The 25,224-nt window shown below is 33.9% G+C and overlaps 2 long non-coding RNA genes across 4 annotated transcripts in view; both read left to right on the top strand.

Annotated features, from left to right (window-relative positions):
- LOC141373681 (uncharacterized) overlaps positions 1–25,224 on the top strand; it is a 714,213-nt gene that overhangs the window by 221,400 nt on the left and 467,589 nt on the right. The gene's annotated exons all lie outside the window — the stretch shown is intronic.
- Positions 1–25,224, top strand: part of LOC112835240 (uncharacterized) — a 51,343-nt gene that overhangs the window by 21,985 nt on the left and 4,134 nt on the right. For 2 of the 3 annotated variants that reach the window (XR_012379926.1, XR_012379925.1), the window contains exons 3-4: positions 22,210–22,265; positions 23,378–23,444. This is a non-coding gene — a long non-coding RNA (uncharacterized lncRNA). The remainder of the gene's footprint in view (positions 1–22,209; positions 22,266–23,377; positions 23,445–25,224) is intronic. The other variant, XR_012379924.1, reaches the window with a different exon arrangement.

The raw sequence follows: 25,224 nt of genomic DNA, 5'->3' as shown, positions 1-25,224 counted from the left end.
AGTTTTGTCTTGTCACATATAGCTTCCAAAAAGACTGAAAGTAAAGCAAGGTAGAGCACTACACTCTAGACAATTTAGCAGTCTCTCTGAAATATTAAGATGGGTTATGAGTTCATGTCGCTTGCACTGGTGCTTGCATTTCTTTGTCTAAATCCAATTGCTTTCTTAATATTCTCCACATGGAAAATGAAGCTTCCCCATCTGCATTTTAAAGGAATGTGGCATGGTAAATCATGCCCAATGCCAAAGCTAAGTTATTTCTTTAATATGGTTATGATGTAATCCACCCCAGATTTATTCAGATATACCCAGAATCCTAACCCTGACCTTTCTGAATTCAATATGGTGCTTTATTAAAAGAATATATATAATTTTTCAAGATGGACAAAAGAGATTTTAGTGTGATTTCACTCTTTCCAGGTTCTTGAAATATTTAACCCTTTCATGTTTAAAGATTTGTTCTCTCCCCCCCCCCACTGTTGAAGAGGAAATAACTTAAAACTATAGAGACAAAAAGTACATTAGTAGTCACATAGACCTGGAGGGGACGTTGGGGAAAAACAGAAGTGACTGCCAGAGAGTATGAGTTTTCTTTTTGGGGAGGATGAAAAAATTTCAAATTGATATTGGTGGTGATTGCATAATTTTGTGACTATAATAGAAAAATTGAATCATACACTTTAAATGAATAGTTTGTATGGTTTGTAAAGCTCAATAAAGCTGTTAAAAACTTAGCTTACAAAAATACAAAAATCATATTTCCTTTCAATAGTGATTTAATAAAAGAAAATTTCACATTTACAGGATTGCTCTCAACACATTTTTTGACTAAATTCTATCTTGTTGAAAATCCAAGTAAGGGGAAAATAACTATTTGTGTTGAAGTAACAGTTTAACTAGTTTGTTATGCAGAATATTTACTTTTCTGTCCAAAGTGTTCCAAGTGATCAAAGCTAAATTTATTATTGACAATATTTTAAATTCTTTATGTATACTCACATAATCCTCATCATACTTTCTGGGGTATATAATGTAATTATTCTTATTTTGAAGTATGTTAACTTGAGGCAGAGAGAGGTAAGTAGCTTGATTTGTGGGTCAAAATTATTAAGTGGTAAATCCAAGATTTATAAGTATGAAGTCTGACTCCAGAATAGCTTTCAGTTATTCTCAGTGTCTTGATAAGATTCGAAAGTACTTGCTAGCTTGGCAGGGTAATACTGTGCTCATACTGACTAAGAAAATAAAAGAAATTTAAGTAGCAAGTCACAAATAAACACTAAATTACATGTCTCTTTTTGATGAACAAGGTTTTATTATACTGGTAGTAATAAAAATACTTAATATTTATATAGTATTTTGATCTGTGTAAGAACACTTTAAAAAAGAACACTTTAAAAAATTATAATTTTCATACCAAAGTTGAGGAAACTGAGATATAAATGTGTAAAATAATTTGACAGTCATGCAGCTAGACATTAGTAGAGTCCAATTATTTATTCTCTAATATAAAACATAGGAATTACGGAGAGCCAAGAGGAAAGATTATATATGAAACTTTAATCTCTTCTGTAAGGAATCTAGACTTTACAGACTTTGTAGTTAGCACTAACCAGGACCTCAGCAATTATTGAACTACCTGCCTCTGATAAGCTTTTCTTAACTTTCCACTAGGAAAGTCATTGCCTAGAGACAGGTAGATGTGCCTAGGCATGAGCTTATTGACCAATAGGCCAATTAGCCATAGGAAAAAATATCAAAGATAGTATTGAGTATTATTTATGAGTCTTTTAGGGAGCTCAAGTCAAATGAAAGCGTAACTATGTTTGTGGTAAGAAATCCAATAGAATTGTATTGCATTCCTGATACATACTTCATGTAGTAGCAGCTAAAGAAGAATCGTATAATTAGAAAAGAACATCAAAATTAAAAAAAAAACCGGACATCAACAGCAAAAACAACACAACAACAACAAAACATATGGTTTCCACTACCCAGTTTAATAATTAAAATAAGGTAAAGTGGGCAATGCAAATATGGATATGTAGGGGAGAAATACAGTGAAATGTAGTGTCAGGAGATTGGGCCTTGATGTTTAGGCTGCCCTTCAGAACCTTTTTTTTTTCTTTAATGTATAACTATTTGAACCTAGTACCTCAGACACTGTCCTATCTCTCACCTCTCTCCATTAAAGTTGATTTTCTTGAGAGATTTATCTGTACTCCCCATTCATGTTTCTATATATACTCTGAAAAACCCACACCAATTTGTCATCTGCTACCATTACTTAACAAGAGTAGCTCTCACTGTGTTCAGTGAACTTACGGTCAAAGTCAATGAATGTTTCAGAACTCATCTTACTTGACCCAGTGGTCTTTAAAAAATTACCCTTCTTCATATTTTTTTTTTATCCCTGTGACTTCTGTGATGACATAATCTCCTGGTTTTCTTGCTGCCTCTGATTTCATCTTCTCTCTTGCTTTATTCTGCTAGTTTTCCTATATATCTGTATTAACTGAAATGTTTCTTCAAGGTCCTATCTTGCCTTTCTTCCCGCTCCATATTCTATCACTACTTTTCCTGTATTTTCTAAAAGAAATATCACAAATATGTAAGATAAAGCATTCTAATTTACAGAAAATAGATTTTCTTTGTTAAAACCATGGTGGCAGCTTGGAATGGCAGAGTAAAACCTCTGAAAATCCATGTTTAACTAAAAGCAATAAGAACACTTGCAAAACTGTAAAAAATTAACTTTCTTAAAACTGGAAATAAAAAGAAAGCTTATAACAATCTAAGAATTGTTCATTCATGCAGAGTTGCTGAATCTGTTAAGAAGAGTGACTCTTATTGTGTTTAAACTTTCCCTAATCCCATCCCTCTTGTCCAACTCCTTGTTAGCCTTGAAAACCAACTATAATCTCAGAACTACAGTTGCTGTCAAAACAAGCAGTATAGCAGCCCTTAGAGTAGGAAGAAAAAGCTACCCAGTAGCATCATCCCCAGAGGACTTAGCACTATTTAACCTGTCTTGCCCACAGTGACAAGCTCCCTTCCCAGGTCTTGTCTTTGACAGGCTCACTCTTTGCAAACAGCATTATCCACAGGGCATTTGTAAAAAATTATCAGGGGCAATTGTTTAACCTTTCAGCTATCCAATATAGCAGTACAAGTAGGGCTAACAAAAGGCTGACAAAAAAACTTAAAGGAAAAACTGGCAAATGACATATTCATAAGGAGATTTATAAAATTTAACATAATCATGAGAATCTAGAAGGCTACACACATATATAGGGCTGTGCAAATGCCCAGAATAGACCCTAGAAGGCCCCAGTCTCTCACTCACTACTGACTGAACTTGAGGCTCCATAAAACCAAAAATTGAAGACTAAGGCAGACTTGTAATCTGCTTCAAGTGCATGGTGGATGTGTCCACACACAATGAGCCTATCAGCAAAAGCTGAGAAAAGTACTGGTTCATGTAATTTGAGGAAATCTGTGTATAATCATTAGCTGACTACTAAGCCAACCAGAGACTTCATTGCCTTCACATGACAAAAAATAAAGACAAGATAGAATTAGTTGAGGAAAGTCACTAACCAAATGTTAACAACAAGAAACACTAACAGTAAACCCTGGGTGGGGAGGGACCTAGTTTCTATAGTTACCACATTATATAATTTAAATCTTAATTTGCTCAAAAAATTGCAAGTTACTCCAAGCAAAAGGGAAGTATAGTTATCCATATACAGAGAAAACAAAAAAACAGTCAAAGCCATTCTCAAAGAACTCCAGATGTAGGCTTACTGGATAAAGACTTGGACAAAAACTATTATTCATATGTATTTGTATGTTAAAGAACTGAAGAAAACCGTGTTTAAAGAATAAACAGGAAGTACAAGAATGATGTCGCCCCAAATCAAGAATATAATAAAAATAAAATTAAGACAGAAGTTGTATTATAACTGAAATAAAATACTCTCCAGATGAGTTCAACAGTAGTAACAGACGAAATAATCAGAGAACATAAATACAGATCAATTGAGATTATCCAGTCTGAAAAACCAAAAGAGTTATAAAAGTAGCATAAATGTTAAAGAATTGAAGTCATTTGACATATGGTCTCCAACCACATGCAGTAAAATAAAAGTCATTAACAGAAGGAAACAGAAAATTCACAAATATGTGGAAAATAAATAACACACTCCTACATGAAACATGAGTCAAAAAAGAAATCACAGTGGAAGTTAGGAAATACCTTGAGATGAATGAAAATGAAAATACAAAATATAAATTCTTATGGGATACAAATAAGTCTATTCTGAGGGAAATTTAGAATTGTAAACATAATGTATATTTTTTTAAGATTTATTTGAGAGAAAGAGCGTGCACAAGCGGGGAGCAGCAGAGGGAGAGGCAGGCTCCCCACTGAGCAGGGAGCCTGATGCAGGTCTCGATCCTGGGACCCTGGGACCATGACCCAAGTTGAAGGCAGATGCTTAACCCACTGAGCCACCCAGTGGCCCCTAAACATATATTTAAAAAGGAAGGAGGATATTACATTAATAACCTACCATCTTAAGAAACAACAAAATGAAGAACAAATTAGGGACTCCTGGGTGGCTCAGTTGGTTAGATGACCAATTCTTGGTTTCGGCTCAGGTCATGATCTCAGGGTCATGGGATCGAGCCCCGTGTTGGGCTCTGTGCTCAGTGAGGACTAGTTCTGTCCCTCTGCTCCTCCCCTGCTCGCTTGCTCTGTCTCTCAAAGAAATAAATAAGAATAAAAACACTATAAAAAGAAGAACAAATCAAAAGGCAAGCAGAAGGAAATTTAAAAAGACGAGATCAGATATAAATGAAATAAGATACAACAACAGTAGAGAAAATCAATATATACAAAAGCTGATTCTTTAAAGAGTTGAGCAATTGACAGATCTTTGGCTATTCTTACCAAAAATAAGAGAAAAATATCAAATTACAAAATCTGGAATGAAAGAGAAGGCATTACTCTTAGCCATAGAAATAAAAAGAAATTGCAATACTGAGAACAAATGCTAATAAATTAGAAAACTAAAGAAACTTGTCAGATTCGTAGAAAGACATGAACTACTTAATCTCAACTCAAAATTAGAAAATCTGAATAGAACTAAAACAAGTAAAATAATTAAACATGTAATCAAAACACTTTCCATAAAGAAAAGCCTGGGACCAGATGGCTACACTGGTGAATTCTCTCAAACATTTAAGGAAGAGTCAAAAATCATTCAAAAACTCAAAAAAATAGAAGTGTAGAGAACACTTCCCATTCATTCTGTGAGAGTCAGTATTAGCCAGATACCAAAACCAAGCAAAGATAACACAAGAAAATGAAACTGTAGACCAATATCTCTTATAAGTTTAGACACAAAAATCTTCAATACTAATGCTAGCAAACCGAATTCAGCAAAACATAAAATGCCATGACCAAGGAGGATTTATCTCAGGAATGCAAAGTTTGCTCAAAATGTGATATTCATTCAATATAATTAATACACCATATTAATATAATAAGGCGCAAACCACATGATTACCTCCATAGATATAGAAGAAAAAAATGGGTAAATGCCAACACCCTTCTGTGATAAAAACCCCAATTGTGAATAATGGAGAATTTCCTCAACCTAATAAAAGCTATAGATGAAAAACCCACGCTAACATATTTAGTGGTAAAAGACTAGATGCTTTCTCCCTAAGATCAGGAACAAAAAAAAAATCTGCAGTTGCCACTTTTATTCAACATTTTATCAGAAATTCTATCTAGGGTATTTGGCAAGAAAAAGAAAAAGGAGTACAGATAAGAAGTGAAAATATCTCTATTTTCAGAAGACACTATCTTCTATAGAAAAAAACGAATGCACAAAAATGTAATTAGAATTCAGTATGTTCAGCATAGTTGCAGGATCAATGTACAAGACAAGTTGTATTCTTATACGCTAAAAATGAGGAATGCAAAAATGAGATTAAGAGATTAAGAACAATTCCATTTACAAAAAAAATCAGACCTTAAATGATTTAGGAATAAATTTGACACAATAATTGCAAAATTCGTACATTGAAAAACATCATTGAAAGAAATTAAAGGAGATATAAATAAATGGACAAACCTCCCATGTTCATGGATTAGAAACTTAATAGTGATAAAGTAGCAAACTTCCTAAACTGGTTCATTGATTCAACATACTTCTTATCAAAATCTCAGCTGCATTTATTTTGTTGTTGCATAGTCAAGTTGATCCTAAAATTCATGTGAAAATGCAAGAGATTCAGAATAAAATAATCTTGAAAATGAAGGAAAAAGTTGGAGAATTTACAGTGCTTGATTTTAAATGTTACTACAAAGCTACAATAATCAAGATAGTGTGGTAGTCTCACAAGTCTATTTCTGATAGAAATACAGATCAGTGGAGGAAATTACTGTAGAATGAACTTCAGACAATCAAAATAGAGACTTTGACGTAAGGGCTGGTGGTGAGCATCAAACATGCTTACCTATAGAGCCGTGATTAAATTGGGCTTTATAGAAAGGGTATCTGCTATAATGGCCATATGCCGTATGTACTAAGTACACTGTAGATAAGGAACACCAAACAAAAGGGAGAATAACACAGGCAAAACACTATTTCTATTTTCTACCAGTAGTAATGAGCAGTGACAGCAACAGTATTGTTTTCTCTAAGACAGGATATATAGCAAATGAGTAATTATGAAATACTTTAATTATGCCATCACCTGTGTTCTTGAAAACCAGAATTTTTGGAGTGGAAAAAAAGAAGATACAGATGTAATATAAATCATTGTGGATGGGGGAGGAGATATAGATGTGATATAAAAGATTAAGTAAACAACCTGGAGTCCCAAATTTGAATCAGCATGGCAAATTTTATCAGCTCTCTCTACATCTCTCCTTTTTACCTTTTCCACTGGGAAGGCCTGGAAACAACCACCAATCAAATAGTGAACCATGCTAGTGAAAAGATTTTGGTCTTGCTGGACTGAAGTTTCTAAAGTTAATTTTGCAACTATAGAATATATGGTTGCTTGGGGCACTGGGTGGCTCAGTTGGTTAAGCAACTGCCTTCGGCTCAGGTCATGATCCTGGAGTCCCGGGATCAAGTCCCGCATCGGGCTCCGCTTCTCCCTCTGACGCTCCTCCCTCTCATGCTCTCTATCTCTCTTTCCCTTGCTCTCAAATAAATAAAATCTTAAGAAAAATTTTAAAATAAACAAAAAATATATGGCTGCTTATTCACTTTCAGTTTCTAAACCTTGTGGCTAATACTAAGTCAAATACTTCTGAAACAAATAATGCAACATATGTTAAGAAAAAGAAGAAGACAGCAGGAGGGGAAGAATGAAGGGGAGTAAGTCGGAGGGGGAGACGAACCATTAGAGACGATGGACTCTGAAAAACAAACTGAGGGTTCTAGAGGGGAGGAGGGTGGGAGGATGGGTTAGCCTGGTGATGGGTATTAAAGAGGTCACGTTCTGTGTAGAGCACTGGGTGTTATGCACAAACAACAAATCATGGAACACTACATCAAGAACTAATGATGTAATGTATGGTGATTAACATAACAATAAAAAATTTAAAAAAAAACTATGAAAGGAAGGGAAAATGAGGAAAGATAGTTCCAGTTTAGCTAAACTGGCATGGTACAAATTCACCATATACAATGTCTATTTATGCATTAGTGGGTGACAAGATTATAAAAAATCATAAGGAAGTAATTGATACAAGAGTCAGGATAGAGTTTATTTGTAGAAGAGGGGAGGGCACTGTGATTGAAATAGGGTAAAAGAGTTTCTAGAGTGGATAGCAAAGTTCTCTCTTGACTTAGGTTGTCATTACAGGGTGTTCACCTTATAATATTATTTGGTAGTCCATACAGTGGTTTTGAATGGTTTTATGTATCTGTGTTTTATTTTACAATAACGTGATTAAAAAAAGATGAATTTCTTTTTGAGGTGTCAGTGGGATATTCACAGAGACAGTGGTATAGTGTATTTATGTTTGGAGTTCAGGAATGAGATTAGAGTTTGAATATAGATTTTTGGGTTTTTTTCATAGTGTGGAGTTATAGGAAGGTGAGAATTATAAAAAGAGAATACAGCTAAGACTAGAGCCATGAAGCAGGCAAAGGGAGGTAACTAGGAATAATATTGAAAAAAAAGAAAGAAAAACAGTGGAAGATGCTATTTAGTGATCTATACACCAACTAATTACTGTTATATGAAATGTTATATGGAAGTGTTTTCTGACATAATTGTTCTCATTCTCAGAGTGAATACAGAGTAAAGAAACAGACATATGCCAGTAGGCTTTCTAGAAGCCTACAAGCTCTTCTTGCTTTAAACATTTATAACAAGTGTCCTTAGAAAAACTGTTGGAAATGATCTTTTGTTTTCCTTAGGGTGTCAAACTTGATATTTTGGTACAGCTTTCATTACTCTTATAATATTCACAGTTTCTATAATTCATCACTTTTGTTTTATGGATCTGCTAAGGATGAGAAGTTGTGGCATGAAAATTTGGCTGTTTTTTCTTACTTTTTTGTGCCTACAAAGGTTTTGTATTTTATTTTATTTTATTATTTTATTTTATTTTATTTTTTATTTCAATTTTATAATTTGGATTACCAAACGTGGGGCTTGAACTCACAACCCTGAGATCAAGACCTGAGCTGACGTCAAGAGTTGGATGCTTAACTGACTGAGCCACCCAGGTGCCCCTAGAATGGTGTTTATTTTAAAATGACTACTTTTAAATTTTAGTTCATTCATTCTTAAATAATGTGTTATTTATCATCTTAGGCCTTTTTTATCTTCTTAAGTGCTCATGGCAGTAATTCCATTAGATTTCCTGTAAAGCAATAGTAAATTTCATTCTTGGTATAAATAGTACTTTGAATATGTATACTTTAATCTCTTTATAGTTGAGCAATTTATTTTATTGTAATCAGATGTTTAGTTTAAAAATCTGAAAAGCATCAGAGTTAAGTAAAACATCCATCAGATCTAAAAATAATTTTCATATTTGGTAAGTCTTGTGGAACACTTGAAATAAAACCGAAGTGCTCTTAAGTATATCCTGCATACATTTTCAAAAATATCATAGGTTTGATGGTTCTAAGAATGATGAAGAGAGTATAACCCATAGGATTAGATAAAACCAGAGCCCAGACTGCCTTTTACAGCCACGATAGCCCATTAGAGATATTTGTACCTTAATTCAGGTGGGATTTCCTTATTATCATGGACGTAATAAAAAACTATGACAAATCTTTAAATGAATATTTGGTATTCATTAAAACACAAGACAAAAACAGCTACTTCTCTGAATGGATTGGTTTACATCATAGCAATTATAGTAAACCAGTGTCTTACATGATAAAGCAGGACTAAGGCATTATTTTATTTATATATTCATCAATGTATACTATACTCTTAAACGGTACATAAGAAAAACAAATCTGTTACCAAACCTCTTTTGAAAGGATTTTTCCACTCTTCTGTATTTTAAAAACTAATTATCAGAGTCAACTACATATTTTCTCATCCTTAGAAAAGATATGACAAGAAGCGAAGAGGTATTGTCCTAGTGCTACTTGAAGTCTGCCATCTGGTATAGATTGAGATGAATTGTAATGTGAACTCATTTAATATATCCTCATCTCATCTAAAGCATGAACTTCAAAGTCATACAATGCCATCATTTTGGTCATCAAAATGATAAGATTCCAAGTACTAGTTTCCATTAAAATGAATAATTACACATTAAAATTCAAAATTAAATCTGAAAGTGTTTTTAAATTTTAAAAAATCTGTAATTTTCAAGGGAGACAAATAAGACATTCAAATGTAAAGACTTCTCCAGAGCCACATGGTAGTTGATTTTTGAACTGGTTTTAGAATGCTGATTACCTAAACACCAATTCTGGGCTTCTCTCACAATCTCTGGAGAATGTTTTCTGCTCTGAAACATAGAGTTTGGTGGGGATATTTTGGCTTATTTATATTATGAAAGTGACAGGATAGACTTTTTGAATCTATTGTATTCTCTTTTTTTATGTTATGTTAATCACTATACATTACCTCATTAGTTTTTGATGTAGTGTTCCATGATTCATTGTTTGCATATAACACCCAGTGCTCCACGCTGTACGTGCCCTCTTTAATACCCAGCACCAGGCTAACCCATCCCCCTGCCCCCCTCCCCTCTAGAACCCTCAGTTTGTTTCTCAGAGTCCATAGTCTCTCATGGTCCATCTCCCCCTCCAATTTCCCCCCTTCTGAATCTATTGTATTCTACTGAATCTAAATTTAATAGATTGTTTGAATGTCTTCAGAAGTAACTGAATCAACTTATTACTGGTGTTTTTGTTTTTGTACAGAGCAAAACAATTGTATTAATTCATTCAGTAAACATTTATCTAATTTTCTATCTGCTAAATACAGTGCTACATCATGTAGATATGAAGTTGAAGAAAAGTGAGACCCTTTCCTTAGAGTGAATTCCTGTTTTCCTTGAGAGATTTTGAAATGTTAGTGTAATATAAAATACAGAGGGCATAATGCTTTCATCAAGTGTTCTAATTCTCCTTTCATCCACTTTCCTCCTCCCTTGAATGTCCATATTTCCAAGGCCTCATTTGGCTGGTAAAGTATAAGCAGAAATTTAGGTCACTTCTAAGCAGAAGCTTTGTGACTGCCACATTTTCTTTTTCTTGGCTTGAATATCATAGAAACAAAAACAACCTTCTCATTTGGAGTAGAGCCCACCTGAGAGGGAAAAAAAAAAGTTTGCTTTTAAAAGCTACTGAAATAATGGGGATTATTTGTTATATAGCATAACCAAACCTATTCTGGCTGATATACACTGTGTTAAGTATTGTCAAGGTCCTAGCAGGTTTCATGTGGCACCCTCAAAGTGGGAATTTTAAGAAAGGAACCATTTACAATAATGAAATCAAGATGTAAGGAATTACCAGTAATGGTACAGTAGGCCAGGGCTAAAATATCTTCATCATCAATATTCTCAGACCTGAAAACACAAGTAAAAGGTTTACCAGGACCTGAAGAAAAAGAAAAGAATGAGTTCTTTGGATCCATCCATATCAACATACCTCTCCAAGAAGGGAACAAAGACATTTAATGCCCCAACCTCATTCTCTTCCCTTCCTCATACCTGCATCCAATTGGAAGTGGTAGAATAGAGGTCAGCTTCCCAATATGTACAGTACGTACATGAATTTGGAAGGGAATTTGAAAGATACTCGACACAAAACAAAAATTGACCCATGTACAGAATATTATAGGAACACATGAGATAATATATGGCATAAAATAGTCAAAACATGAGGGTTTTCAAGGTAGTTCTGGAGGAATACAACTTGAACTGAATCTTACAGACATGAAAGAATTACTTTAGACAATTTTTAAGGTCTTCTAATCCGGATATTAGATGAAAGCCCAGGCAAGTACAGTATTTGCAGAAATAGAATAATGATTTAATATTAGGCCTAGGATAATGAAATGATAAAGCTGAAGATAATGCAGTGGCCAGAACAAGGAAGGATTTAAATATTATATTGAATAATTTTGACTTTACCCAGAAGACCAAAATCTGAAGGATTTAAAAACAAGTGACGTAATCGGATTTGTAATTAAAAACAATATGGCAGTAATAGTAATAGCTTACATTATCGGATGATTACAATATGCCACATCATGTTTTGAACACAAAAACTTCCCATGAGGCAGATACTATTATCCCTATTGGGGGAATACTGAAGCAGAAAATGGTTGTTCTAGATGACATAATATTAAGTAAATGGAGTGGAGATTTGAAACTAGATCTCTGAAAATAAATGAGTATGAGTGCAAGACTGAGGGCAGGAAACCATTTACAAAACTATAGAAGTTATTCAGATAAGGAACAATACCAGAGAGATCATGATTATAAGAGAAGAACAAGTTTAAACCTGTTGGATAGGTGTTTGACTAGCTATTCAGAATGAGGGGGAAAAAGATGTCAACCACATCCCACCATATTCCTAACTGAAAACAGCCAATTTAAACTTTAACAGTTACACAACTGGCATTTTCACTTTGAGCAAAACTATTTAAAATTAGCACGTATATGTAGATTCGCAGATGTTATTAACATACATATATATATATTTTTTTGGATTGTTGAATTTATTTCAGATCTCTACACTAAAAAAGCAAAAACAGTTTAATATTGAAAATATTGCCTCTTAGGGCTTGAAAATTAAAAAGTAAGTGAAAAACAACAGGAGAGTTAAATTTGGAGTTAGCTCAGTCATTAAATTCATAAAGCTAGGGTGTTACTGGGCCTTTGTGATACCTACCTAAATAGATCTGTGTCATCTGAGTATTTAAAAAGCTGATTAAAGCAGCTACTATAGTTTCTTAACTCCATCACCATCTCACTAATTTTGTAGGACAAACCTATTTTTATCTTCATTAAATGTTTAACTAGCTCTTATCTTTCTCTAAGGTAATCTAGGATATTTTTGGTTGTCGTAAAATTTAGATGAGTTGTAAATGAATAATTTAAAGAGTTTTAACTTTAACTAAAGTCTTTCTTTTTTCTCTTCTTTTTCCTATATATCTTGGCATGTAAACTGATTACATAAAGATTGTCTAAGGATTTATTCTGTGACTGAAAGCAATCATTCTTTCCAGTTAATACAGTAGAGAATTTTATCTACCTCTTAAACACACACACACACACAGACATCTTGTACCTCAAATAGGTACTATTTTAAAAGTAAATACAACTTTAAAATTAGAAACTATCAGTGCATATGTTGATCAAAGTGGCATGTTATTAATTAGAAAATACATAATCTAATCTATGGAACAGAGACTATGTTATCTTCCTTTAAAGTATAAGAGTAAATGTTGCAGAGAAAATTATTATTAAGGAAAATTCATATTCATCATATTTAGATCTGTGAAAACATTAATGGAAAAAATAAGGCATAAATTATTAGTCACATGTATAAGCTGAAGGGACTGGATATTTTAGCATATATATTATTGTTACATTAAAAAATTGCCTTAAAAACTATCCACACAAAACAAACTTTTACCTCACAAAAATAGGAGAGGTTTAACTGACTTAGGGTCTGTCATGAGTTTGCAGTCAAGCAGTTAGCTAAGGCTGCAATCAACTGAAGGATAATCTATTTCCAAGATCACTGATGACTTGTTGATAGTAGCCTTCATTACTGCATTCTACTGAAAGCTTGGCAAGAGCTGATCCACTTGATCAGCTTCCAGTCTTATTCATGTGGTTATGTGATCGGAGCCTTCAGTTCCTCACCTTGTGGGGATGTGGTAAATGGCTTTTCCCAGAATGTGTGATCCAAGAAGGAAATGGTGGCATATATGGAAGCCACAGTATCTTTTATGACCTAATGTTGGAAATAATATACCATTACTTCTGCCATCTTCTGTTGGTCACATTGAAAAATCTTCATGTGATGTAGGAAGGGAATATATGAGAGTGTGAATGTCAGGAGAATTGAGGGCAATTTTGAAGGTAGGCTGTCATAATGTGTTATAATGTCTATGTGGTAAACAAAGAACAGGGCAAATTATAGCCAAATAATTCTAAATAAAGAAGAAATAAATTAAAAGTGGGGTTAAGCCAGTAGATTAAGGCTCAGTGTAGAAATAAAACAAAAATAAAAATGAAAAAATAGTTATTCAAGTTACAGAACAGGAGATTTTCTGAAGAGGATTTAGAAAATACTAAGGAATAGAAGATGATTAATGATAGCACTTTATAAAAACTGAGATATAATCCCATAACATGAAATTCACCCTTTTAAAGTGTATAATTCAAATTTTAATATATCCATAGATATACAACCATAAACATTATCTAAATTTAGAACATTTTTATCACTCAAAAAAATAAATAAATCCTATTAGTAGTCACTGTCTGTTTTGTCATAACCCCAGCTCTGGCATCCTCTTACCTACTTTCTATCTGTGTGGACTTGCCTGTTCTGGACATTTCATATTAATTAGTAATTAGTAGAATCATATAATATGTGGTCTTTATGCCACATTTTGATCATTTGATGAATATTTGTTTTTTTCCCACTTTTTGGCTACTATGAATAATGCTGCTATGAATATTTGTGTGTAAATATTTGTGGGGATATGTTTCATTTCTCTTGAATATATACCTATGAGTGGAATTGTGGGCTATCTGGTAATTGTATTTAGCACTCTGAAGAATTGTCAAACTGTTTTCCAAAGTGGCTGCACCGTTTTACTTCCCTATCAATAGTGAATGGAGGTTGCAATTACTCAATACTTGCCATTGTTGGAGGTGTACAGATATACAGTTGATTATTACATATTGATCGCACATCCTGCATGTGTGCTGGACTTATTTATTAGTTCTAATAGTATTTGTTTGGAGGTTTTCTTTGCATATGAATTCCTTATGTTTTTCTATATAAAAGATCATGTCATTTGCAAATACTGTTTTCCTTCTTTTCCAAACTGGAATCCTGACAAGAATCTCAAGTACAATGTTGACTAGAAGTGGTGAAAGCTGATTTTAGTGGAGATGTATTCAGTCAACATAAAATGTGATGTTATTCTAAGTATTATTAAGACTTTTTTAGAAAAATTTTAAATTGTCAACAAAGTTGAGGGGAAGGTACAGAGATTTCCTATATACCTCTGAACCTTTACATGCGTAGCTTCCACCAGTATGAACATCACTCAACAGAGGGTATATTTGTTACAACTGATGAATCTATATTGACACATCATAATCACTCAAAGGCCATAGTTTGCATTATTGTTCACTCGGTGTTGTACATAGTGTGGGTTTGAAAAAATGAATAATCACATGTATCCATCATTATGGTATCATGCATAGCATTATCACTGCCCTAAACATCTCCTGTGTTCTGCCTATTCATACCTCCTACACCTCAACCCCTAGCAACCACTGATCTTTTTATTATCTCTATAGTTTTGCCTATCCTGAAATCTTTTTTTTTTTAAGATTTATTTATTTATTTTAGAGAGAGAGCAGGGGGAAAGGGCAGAGGGAGAGGGAGAGAGGGGATCTCAAGCAGACTTCCCACTGAGCGTGGAGCCCGTCGCAAGGCTCAGTCTCACCACCCTGAGATCATGACCTGAGCCGAAATCAAAGAGTCAGATGCTCAACCGACTGAGCCACCCAGGTGCCACTGACTTTTCCAAAATCTTATATAGTTGGAATCATACGGTATGTAGTCTTCTTAGATTAGCTTCTTTTACTTAGTAATAGTGCATTTCAGGTCCTCCCATATATTTTCATAGCTCGATAGCTCATTTCTTTTTAGCACTAAATAATATTCCCTTGTCTGAATGTACTACTGTTTATTTATCCATTCATCTACTAAAGAATTGTCTTAAAAAGGAGTGGGGAAGTACCTGGGTGGCTCAATTGGTTAAGCCTCCAATTCTCAGTTTTGGCTCAGGTTATGATCTCAGGGTTGTGAGATGGAGCCTCGTGTTAGGCTCTGCGCTGGGTGCGGAACCTGCTTAAGATTCTCTCCCTCTCCCTCTGCCCCTCCTCCCCTTCAAAAAAATAAAAAGAATTCTCTTATTTGCTTTCAAGTTTGAACAATTATGAATAAATCTGCTATAAACATTGTGTGTAGGATTTTGTGTGGACATAAGTTTTCAGCTTCTTTGGGTAAATACCAAGGAGCGCATTTTCTGAATCATATGGTAAAAATATGTGTAGTTCTCCAAGAAACCACAAAATTGCCTTCCAAAGTAGCTTTCCCATTATGAATTCTCACCAAAAATGAGAGTTCCTGGTGTTGCACATCTTTCCCAGGATATGCTTTTGTCAGTGATCTAGAATTTGACCATTCCAGTACGTGCATAGTGGTATCTCATTGTTATTTTAATGTTCATTTTCCTGATGGCATTGTGTATGGAGCTTCTTATCATATGCATAACATATCTTTGGAGAGGTATCTGTTAAGGTCTTTGGCCGAGTTTTCGTAGGGTGTTTATTTTCTTACTGTTTAGTTTTAAGAATTCTCTGTATATTTTGCATAACAGTCCTTTATCAAATGTGTGTTTTGAGAGTATTTCCTCCAAGTTTGTGGCTTGTCTTCTTCTTCTCTTGACTTTGCTTTCACAGAGTTGGCTTTTTTTATTTTGATGAAGTCCGGTTTATCAATACTTTCTTTCATGGATTATCTATTGTGTTGCTAATAACCACACTATCTTGAATGCTATAGCTTTATAGTAAGCCTTGAAGTTAAGAAATGTCAGTTATCCAACTTTTGTTATTTGTCTTCAGTACTATGTTGACTATTCTGCATCTTTTGCCTCTCTATATAAATTTTAGAATCAGTTTGTCAATATCCACTAAAAAACCTTTGGGATCTTGATTGAGATTGACTATTTCAGTCAAGTTGGAAAGAACTGACATCTTGACAATACTGAATCTTTCTGTCCACGAACATAAGTTATCTCTTCATTTATTTAATTATTCTTTGACTTCATTCATCAGAGGTCCAGACTCATTAAAAAGAAGTATTACTCCATTTACTAAATTATTACTATTTTTCATGAGATTATCATATAGGCTCAAAGAATTGAAATTTGAGATTAAAAGTCATGAAAGTCCCTATATATGTTAGGCAGTTCTGTTCTTAGTTTTCTAGACAGGATATTATCAGTCCTTTTTAGACATACCTAGAATATTCTGACCCCAAATACATTTTATAATACATAATACTATGTGAAGTTATACTTTAGTGTATTCCATGCATTCATGCAATGCCTGCAGTTCTCAGAAGACATTGATATTGTAAACATCATGAACAGAACAGTGAAACGCTGAAGCAAATATTTTTCTGAAATTTTATTTTTTTTTATTTGAAAACTAAAACTTAGAGGAGCTGCCTGTGTGCTGGGCATCCTTTTCCCACATTCACATGTCCCAGGGGTTGGATGGAGGGTTTCTCCTTGTTTGTGCAGTGGCAGGAGAGCAGAGTACAAACTGCAGAGAACTGAAGTCATGGCAAGACAGGCATTCAGGAAGTTTCTTCCTCTCTTTGACCAAGTTGCAGTTGAAAGGAGTACAGGCAAAACTGTAACCAAAGGAGGCATTATGCTTCTAGAAAAATCTCAAGGAAAAGTATTGCAAACAATAGTAGTAGCTTTTGGGTCAGGCTCTAAAGGAAAAGATGGAGAGATTCAACCAGTTATCGTGAAAGTTGGAGATTAAGTTCTTCTCCCAGAATATGGAGGCACCAAAGTAGTTTTAGACACAAGAATTATTTCTTATTTAGAGATGGTGACATTCTTGTAGAATATGTGATTGAAATAAATCACTATTGAAATGGCATCATGTGAAGCTGCCCATTCCACTGCAGTTTTGAAATTTTTCATTATATAAATAATTTCAAAGTCTCTCATATAATTAATGATACCCAAACTAATGCTATCCAATGTCTGTAAAATTTAGGTTCAGTGCAGTGATATAAACATTACCAAATAAAAATACAGAAATGAGAAAAAAATTAAAACTTAGAGAAAAGTTGTAAGCACAAGTATGGCAACAAAAAACACTTATATAACATTTGGTCCAGGTTCATATTATCAACGTTTTACCACCCATGCTTTATCATTGCTCTGTTTACCTATCTAAACCTTTCTTTCTTTCCCTATCTCTCACCTATCTAATTATCTCTAATTTGCATATATCATTGCCCTATCTCTAAAGACCTCAATGTGTTTTTCATGAGAATAAGGATATAATTATATATAACTAAAATATAATTAATTTCTGACTTCAGTAAATTTATCATTGAGATAAAATACTTAACCTAATCTACAGTTTTTATTTCAAACTTGTCAGTCAAACCAATGTGCTTTATTACATTATTTTCCCCTCCAGTTCAGGATTCTAACTAAAATTGGGTCTTGTATTTAGTTGTCATATTTTTTTAATCTCCTTTAATCTAAATAATTTCCACATTATTTGTCTTTTATGTCATTGACATTTTTGAAGAAGACTTTTTTTAAATTTTTGATAAAGTAGTTATTTCAGGTCAGTTAACATTTTTTCATAAGTAGATTCCATTTACACATTTCTAGTGAGAATATTATATAGTTGCTGTTATGCTTTCCTCAGGTATCACATCTGGAAGCACACAATTTCCACTTAGTCTTAATTGATGATCCTAATTTTGATCACTTAGTCAAAATTGTTGTCTGATTTCTCCACTGTACGTGACTGTTTCTGATGTTGCAATTAAGAAACAATCCGTGAGTACAGACATACCTCAGAGATACTGCGTGTTCAGTTGCAGACTACCGCAATAAGGCAAATATCGCATTAAAGCAAGTCAGATGAATTTTTTGGTTTCCCAGTGCATAAAAAAAAATTATGTTTACACTGTACTGTAGTCTACTAAGTGTGCAATAGCACTATGTCTAAAAAAATGTACATACCTTAATTAAAAATACTTTATTACTAAAAAATGTTCACCATCATCTGAGTTTCAGCGAGTTATAGTCTTGTTGCTAAGGGAGGGTTTTGCCTCTGTGTTGATGGCTGTTGACTGGTTAGGGTGGTGGTCGGTGAAGGTTGGGGTGCTGGTGGCAGTTGCTTAAAATAAGACAACAGTGAAGTTTTCCATGTCAGTTGATTTTTCCTTTCACAAATGATTTCTTTGTAGCTTGTGATGCTGTTTGATAGCATTTTAGACACAGTAGAAGTTCTTTCAAACTTGGCATAAATTCTCTCAAACCCTGTCATGTCTTTGTCAACCAGGTTTACTTACTATTCTAAAAACTTTGTTGTCATTTCAGCAGTCTCTATGGCATCTTCACAAGGAATAGCGTTCAACTGAAAAAACCATTTTCTTTGCTCATCCATAAGAAGCAACTCTTGATCCATTTTAATTTTATCATGAGATTACATGATAATTTAAGGCTCCACTTCTAATTCTAGTTCTATTATTTTCACCACATCTGCAGTTACTTCCTCCACTGAAGTCTTGAACCTTCAATTTGTAAAAACACAAAATCTATGAATGGTAAAAAAGTGAAGCAAAATAAAATCAGGTATATCTGTATATACTTTAAAACCATGCCAGTATTTCACTCTTCATCAAAATTTCCCATGAGATTTAGCATCCATTCAAGATTGCCAGAACCAGTCTTTAATTGGTGACAATCTTTAAGATGCTGGCAAAATGTTGATTTTACAATTTTAGTACTCTCTCTACATTTCCCACGTACCACTGACCAATCAGTATCCTATAAACAAGAAGCTTTCCTTTGGCCTATTAATTTTATTTATATTCTTATGTATACATGTATGTATGTATATATGTATATGTGAATGTATTATTAGGCTGTGGGACCTTTTTCAAGCTCCTATGTCCTTATGACACAAGCCTATTATTTTTTAACCCTTCCTTAAATTCTGGCAAAACAAAATATTCAAGACCATACCTACCCTGCCCAGCCCTGAAATTAGCAAATTATCCAAGAAATTCTGGGTTCTTTTTAGTGGAGAATGGCACCAGAAACTAACAGGCAGTAGCTATATTTATTGCTATTAAGGTTTCTTTGCTTCTGATCCTTGCAACAGATAGAAGTAGAGAATGATTGCTTGTACATACACATATACCCATAACATTCACAAATTCATACACATATAACATACATGCATGCATACAAATGTAACAATGAGGATGTGTGTATATATATATGTATATGTGTATTTTTTTCATTTTGTAATATAGAATATAAATCTGTGTATTTTATTTAGCACTCATTTTCAAGTTACAGTTATGCCAAAACAGTCTGCTTCTAATGAAAGAAACCTTAATATAAACCTAAAAACATGCATATCTATTTAGTAGGATCTTCTTCATTTCTAAATAAATTTTGTCTGATAATACATTAACAAAGAATAGCAATATTAGAGTTCAGGATATTTATTTTTTTGTATGGAGACTTAATTACAGTACAACACATGCACACAAACCCACAAAGCAATGATGTGTAATAGGTAGTGAGACACACTTAAGCATATTTAAAATGCTTACAAACAGGCCTTTTTTTTTTTAGGCAACAAAATATTTTCAGTCCTTGTCACCTTCTAACATTCACCTAGCACCATAGATTCAAGGACTTACAGTAAATAGTCTCATACTTAAAATCATAAAGCATATATTGAATAGAATTGTTGAATATATAATATATAATAAATATATATAATAATATATAATCAATTTGCATAGATAACACTAGTTAAAACTGCAACTGAAGATTCAGTGTTCTTTTTTGCCTTTCCAGATTCCTTATTTGTATTTTCTTTCTTCTACACTGCAAATTCTGGTTCCTAATAACAGAAATGTGTTTATTCATTTTCTTATAGTACAGTAGTGTCAGAATTGCTTTAAGCATACCAATGCAAATAAGTAAGCATACTAAAAAGAGAATTCAGGTTTCTTTCTTTTTTTTAAATAAAAATTTTATTTATTTATTTGATAGACCAAAAACAGAACTCCCATTTTTTTATGTATAGATTATTGTTTTGTTTTTTTTTAAGATTTCATTTATTTATTTGACAGAGAGAGAGTGAGCATGAGCAGGGGGAGCAGCAGAGGGAGAGGGAGAGGGAGAAGCAGGCTTCCCACCGAGCAGGGGAGCTGGACATGGGGCTCCATCCCAACCCTGGGACCATGACCTGAGCTGAAGGCAGATGCTTAACTGAATGAGCCACCCAGGCGCCCCTTTATGTATAGATTCTAACATAGTTGTATACTTTTTAATATTATTCTAATGGTTGTATAGTGCTATCTCATTGAGATTTTAATTTGCAATTCAATAATGATTAACAATATGGAGCATTTTTTAATATACTTACTTGATGTTTGTACATCTTCTGTTCAAATAGTTTTGGTTAAGTAGGTTATCTTAATGAGTTGTAAGGTTTCTTTTATTGTTTAATATTATGTATTTAATAAAATGATACACACGTATTATTTTTCCCATTCTGTAGCTTGTACTTCATCTTCTTATTGATGTCTTTTAAGGACCAATAGCTTTTTAAAAGATTTTATAAAGTTCAGTGTTGCATCTTTTTTCTCCTATGCTTTTTTGTGTGTTATTTAAGAAATCTTAGCCTACTCCAAGTTTGTGAAATATTTTTCCAGATGTTTTGTAGTTTTAGCTCATTTTTTATTGATTGTCATAAGTAATAATTGACATATTTTCCTTTAATCCGTTGGGATATCCAGTTTTTCATTATTATTTGTTTCAAAGATATTTCATTTTCCTCTTGTTTTGTCTCAGTAGTTTTTTTTGGAAATTTATTGATCTTATACGTGCAGTTCCATTTACTAAAGTCTCTATTTTGTTCCATTAAACAATAGGTCTGTATTTCACCAATTCCATGCTGTCTTGATTACTGCAGCTATGTAGTAATTCTTGGAATCAGGCAGTGTAAAGCTACAACTTTACATATCTATACTTCCTAAGGAGATTTTTTTTTGAGTGATTGATATGTTCATTATCTTGGTTTTGCCACTGTATACTTATGTCAGAATTTATCAAGTTATCAAATTTAAGTGTGTGCATTTCATTGAATGTCAACTGTATCTCAATTAAAGATGTTAAGAAATGTGTTTGTCATAGGAGTAAGAAAGGTAGAGTGGATGCAGATGGCTTAAAGAAAATATCTTTGTCCTTAAAATAACTATATTACAGTTTTAAAAAAATCATCATTTTATTTTTTTTAAAACTTTTAAGATTTTATTTATTTATTTGAGAGAGAGAATGAGATAGAGAGAGAGAGAGCATGAGAGGGGGGAGGGTCCGAGGGAGAAGCAGACTCACTGCTGAGCAGGGAGCCTGATGCGGGACTCGATCCCAGGACTCCAGGATCATGACCTGAGCCGAAGGCAGTTGATTAACCAACTGAGCCACCCAGGCGCCCAAAAAATCATCATTTTAAAGGCAAATAAAGTATTGACCTATTTCCCAACCAAATACAATACTTTCTGTATCCAGTCTTTGGATTAATAATACTATATTATGACTATTTTGTGTATGGTTATGAAACCTGGACATTTCTTGCAGACATAAATTTCATCTAATCTGGTGGCACTTCAGCCACTGTGCTGGAACAAGTCAAGGTATGTATTCCTGACTTAAAATTTAATTATTCAGTATTGTTGATTCCTGGGTTGCTCTTTACTCACCTTTGCTTTTGGGTCTCTTATTTAATTGAGATAAACCTAGAACCCCTTCAGTATTCAACTGCAGCAATTAGAATGGAACAACTTAATGGAGACAAAGAAGAAATGATAAATATAAGAACAAAAAGAAGTTCCTTACAGATGTTTTTAAGTTTTGATTTTGTTTTTAATGTTGAGGGATAATTAATAGGTGTGTATTTCTAATAGAATAAGGACTTATGAAAAGGGACTCTCCAAAACTTCATTATGTGGTATATTAATCAGGTTCCCATCCTTTCCTACTCCTCCCCGTCTCTTGCCCAATTTTAGCCAGCCACAGATAGTCTCTATTTTTAGTTTGAACATGCCAAACTCATTCCCTCTGACAAGAAATCTCTGATATTAAATGCTTTGGTTTAATCCTTATATTTCATTGAGGTCTCAGCTAAATATGTCAAATGTAACCACCTTCAGAAAGAAGCCTACTTTTATTTTTTATTTTTTTCTATTTTCAGAAGCTTACTTTTTTTTTTTTTAAGATCTTATTTATTTGACAGAGAGAGACACAGCGAGAGAGGGAACACAAGCAGGGGGAGTGGGAGAGGGAGAAGCAGGCTTCCCGCTGGGCAGGGAGGCCGATGCAGGGCTCCATCCCAGGACCCTGGGATCATGACCTGAACGGAAGGCAGATGCTTAATGACTGAGCCACCCAGGTGCCCCAAGAAGCCTACTTTTAATAACCCAATGTAACATAATTCCCAGCATCCACTATAATTTATTTGTTTATATCTGGAATTATAAAATTATACTTATTAAATAATTAAGTCATGGCACCTGGATGGCTCAGTCGGTTGGGCATCTGTCTTTGGCTCAGGTCATGATCCCGGAGTCCCAGGATCTAGCCCTGTGTTGGGCTCCCTGCTTGGCAGGGAGTCTGCTTCTCCCTCTGCCCCTCACCCCACTCATGCTCTCTCTCTCTCTCTCTCTCAAATAAATAAATAAAATCTTTAAAAAATAATTAATTAAGTAATTTATTTTGACACTGTCCACAATCCATATTTTTTCAATAGAATGAAAATTCTGTGAGGCATGGATCTTGCCCAACTTGTTTACCACCTCTGTGAAGATCCTTGAAGAGTGTGTACATACAGTATCCATTTAATAAATATTGACTAAATGTAATATATGACAATTGAAAATCATGTGGCTTTACTTTCTTTCTCTAATATCAGTTTTTCTTATATAAATGGGAAATGTTATAATTGTCATGTATATACAAAATGCTTTGTAATGAAAATAGTTAAGATAGTAAAAGCATCCTTTATTATTGTAAAGGAATATAATTATTGTGCTATTTATTTCTCTTGAAATGTATAGTTTTATTACTAAAGTCAGGAAAACTGAAAATTGACTCAATATGCTCACAAATTGAGTAATTATGGATTCTACTTTTTAAGAACATATAATTACTGCTCTTTTTAAGGAGGCACATAGTTTGTAGAAATCAGCATCTAACTAAAGGATTCAAACAAACTCAGAACAGAGAAAGGCTGTAGCTATGTATGTAATTGATTCGTTGAACATGAAATTCTTTTATTTTCTCTAATTACTGTTTCATGTAAAAATCTTTCCACTATGTGTAGTAAATATATTTGCGGCAGATCTCATGGTTTTTGGTTGCTGATAGTTGTTAAAAATCCCACTTCACCTTGTCACACTGATTCTGTCCAATAGGATGGCCTTTGCCAATATGGTGGTCTCTGTTTTATGATTTATGTGTTTAAAAATGATGATCATTCTCATGGGTAGCCTATATGATGAATTTATGAATGAAGGGGACTTGTTCACAGCAGGTAGTCTATGAAAATGAGCCTGTAGATTAAAAAACAAAAAATGAATGTTCATCTTTAGAGATCTAGCTAATTTTTAAATGTACAAAAACCTGCTATTGCTAGTCAGTAAAATCAGTAAAATCATAAAGATGCTATGCTCAGTCACTTTTCTTGAGAACCTATTAGTTTGATGTCATCACATTTGGATAATACTAGTTATCAGTTTAATACAGCTTGATAAAAGCAGAGCTGTATTTATTTTTTTTAAGATTTTATTTATTTGAGACAAAGAGAGAGAGAGCACATGAGAAGGGGGAGGGTCAGAGGGAAAAGCAGATTCCCTGCTGAGCAGGGAGCCTGATGTGGGACTCTATCCAGGGACTCCAGGATCATGACCTGAGCCGAAGGCAGTTGCTTAACCAACTGAGCCACCCAGGCGCCCCAAAACAGAGCTATATTTAAAGTGAATTTTAGGGATGCCTGGGTGGCTCAGTCTGTTAAGCATCTGCCTTGGCTCAGATCATGATCCCAGGGTCCTGGGATTGAGTCCCACATTGAGCTCTCTGATCAGCGGGAAGCCTGTTTCTCCCTCTGCCTGCTCTGCCTGCCGCTCCCCTTGCTTGTGTGCACTCTCTCTCTCAGAAATAAATAAGATCTAGGGTGCCTGGGTGGCTCAGATGGTTAAGCGTCTGCCTTCGGCTCAGGTCACGATCCCAGAGTCCTGGGATCAAGTCCCACATCGGGCTCCCTGCTCCTTGGGAGCCTGCTTCTCCCTCTGCCTCTCTGTCTCTCATGAATAAATAAATAAAATCTTTAAAAAAAAAAAAAAAAGAAAGAAAGAAGATCTTTAAAAAAATAAAAATAAAGTGAATTTTATGTTTGACTATATGCAGTATTAGCAACAACACAAAAGAAGAATGCCTGTAGTTTGCAGGGAAGTATACTTTCAGAGAAGTATATTGGAAAAAGAAACAGAAATAGCAAAAACAGATATTACCTATATTTTATTTTTAAAGATGACTTTTTAAAGTCAGTCTCTCACTGATGGGAGAAGAAAAAAAAGTCCTTAAAAATAAGATATAGGC

This window comes from Callorhinus ursinus, unplaced genomic scaffold (genome assembly GCF_003265705.2).
Source record: "Callorhinus ursinus isolate GAN/ISIS: 27379988/994484 unplaced genomic scaffold, GSC_fseal_2.0 scaffold11, whole genome shotgun sequence".
Classification (NCBI taxonomy): domain Eukaryota; kingdom Metazoa; phylum Chordata; class Mammalia; order Carnivora; family Otariidae; genus Callorhinus; species Callorhinus ursinus.
Note: the sequence above shows the minus strand (reverse complement) of the source record. Positions and strands in the feature narration are given on the sequence as shown.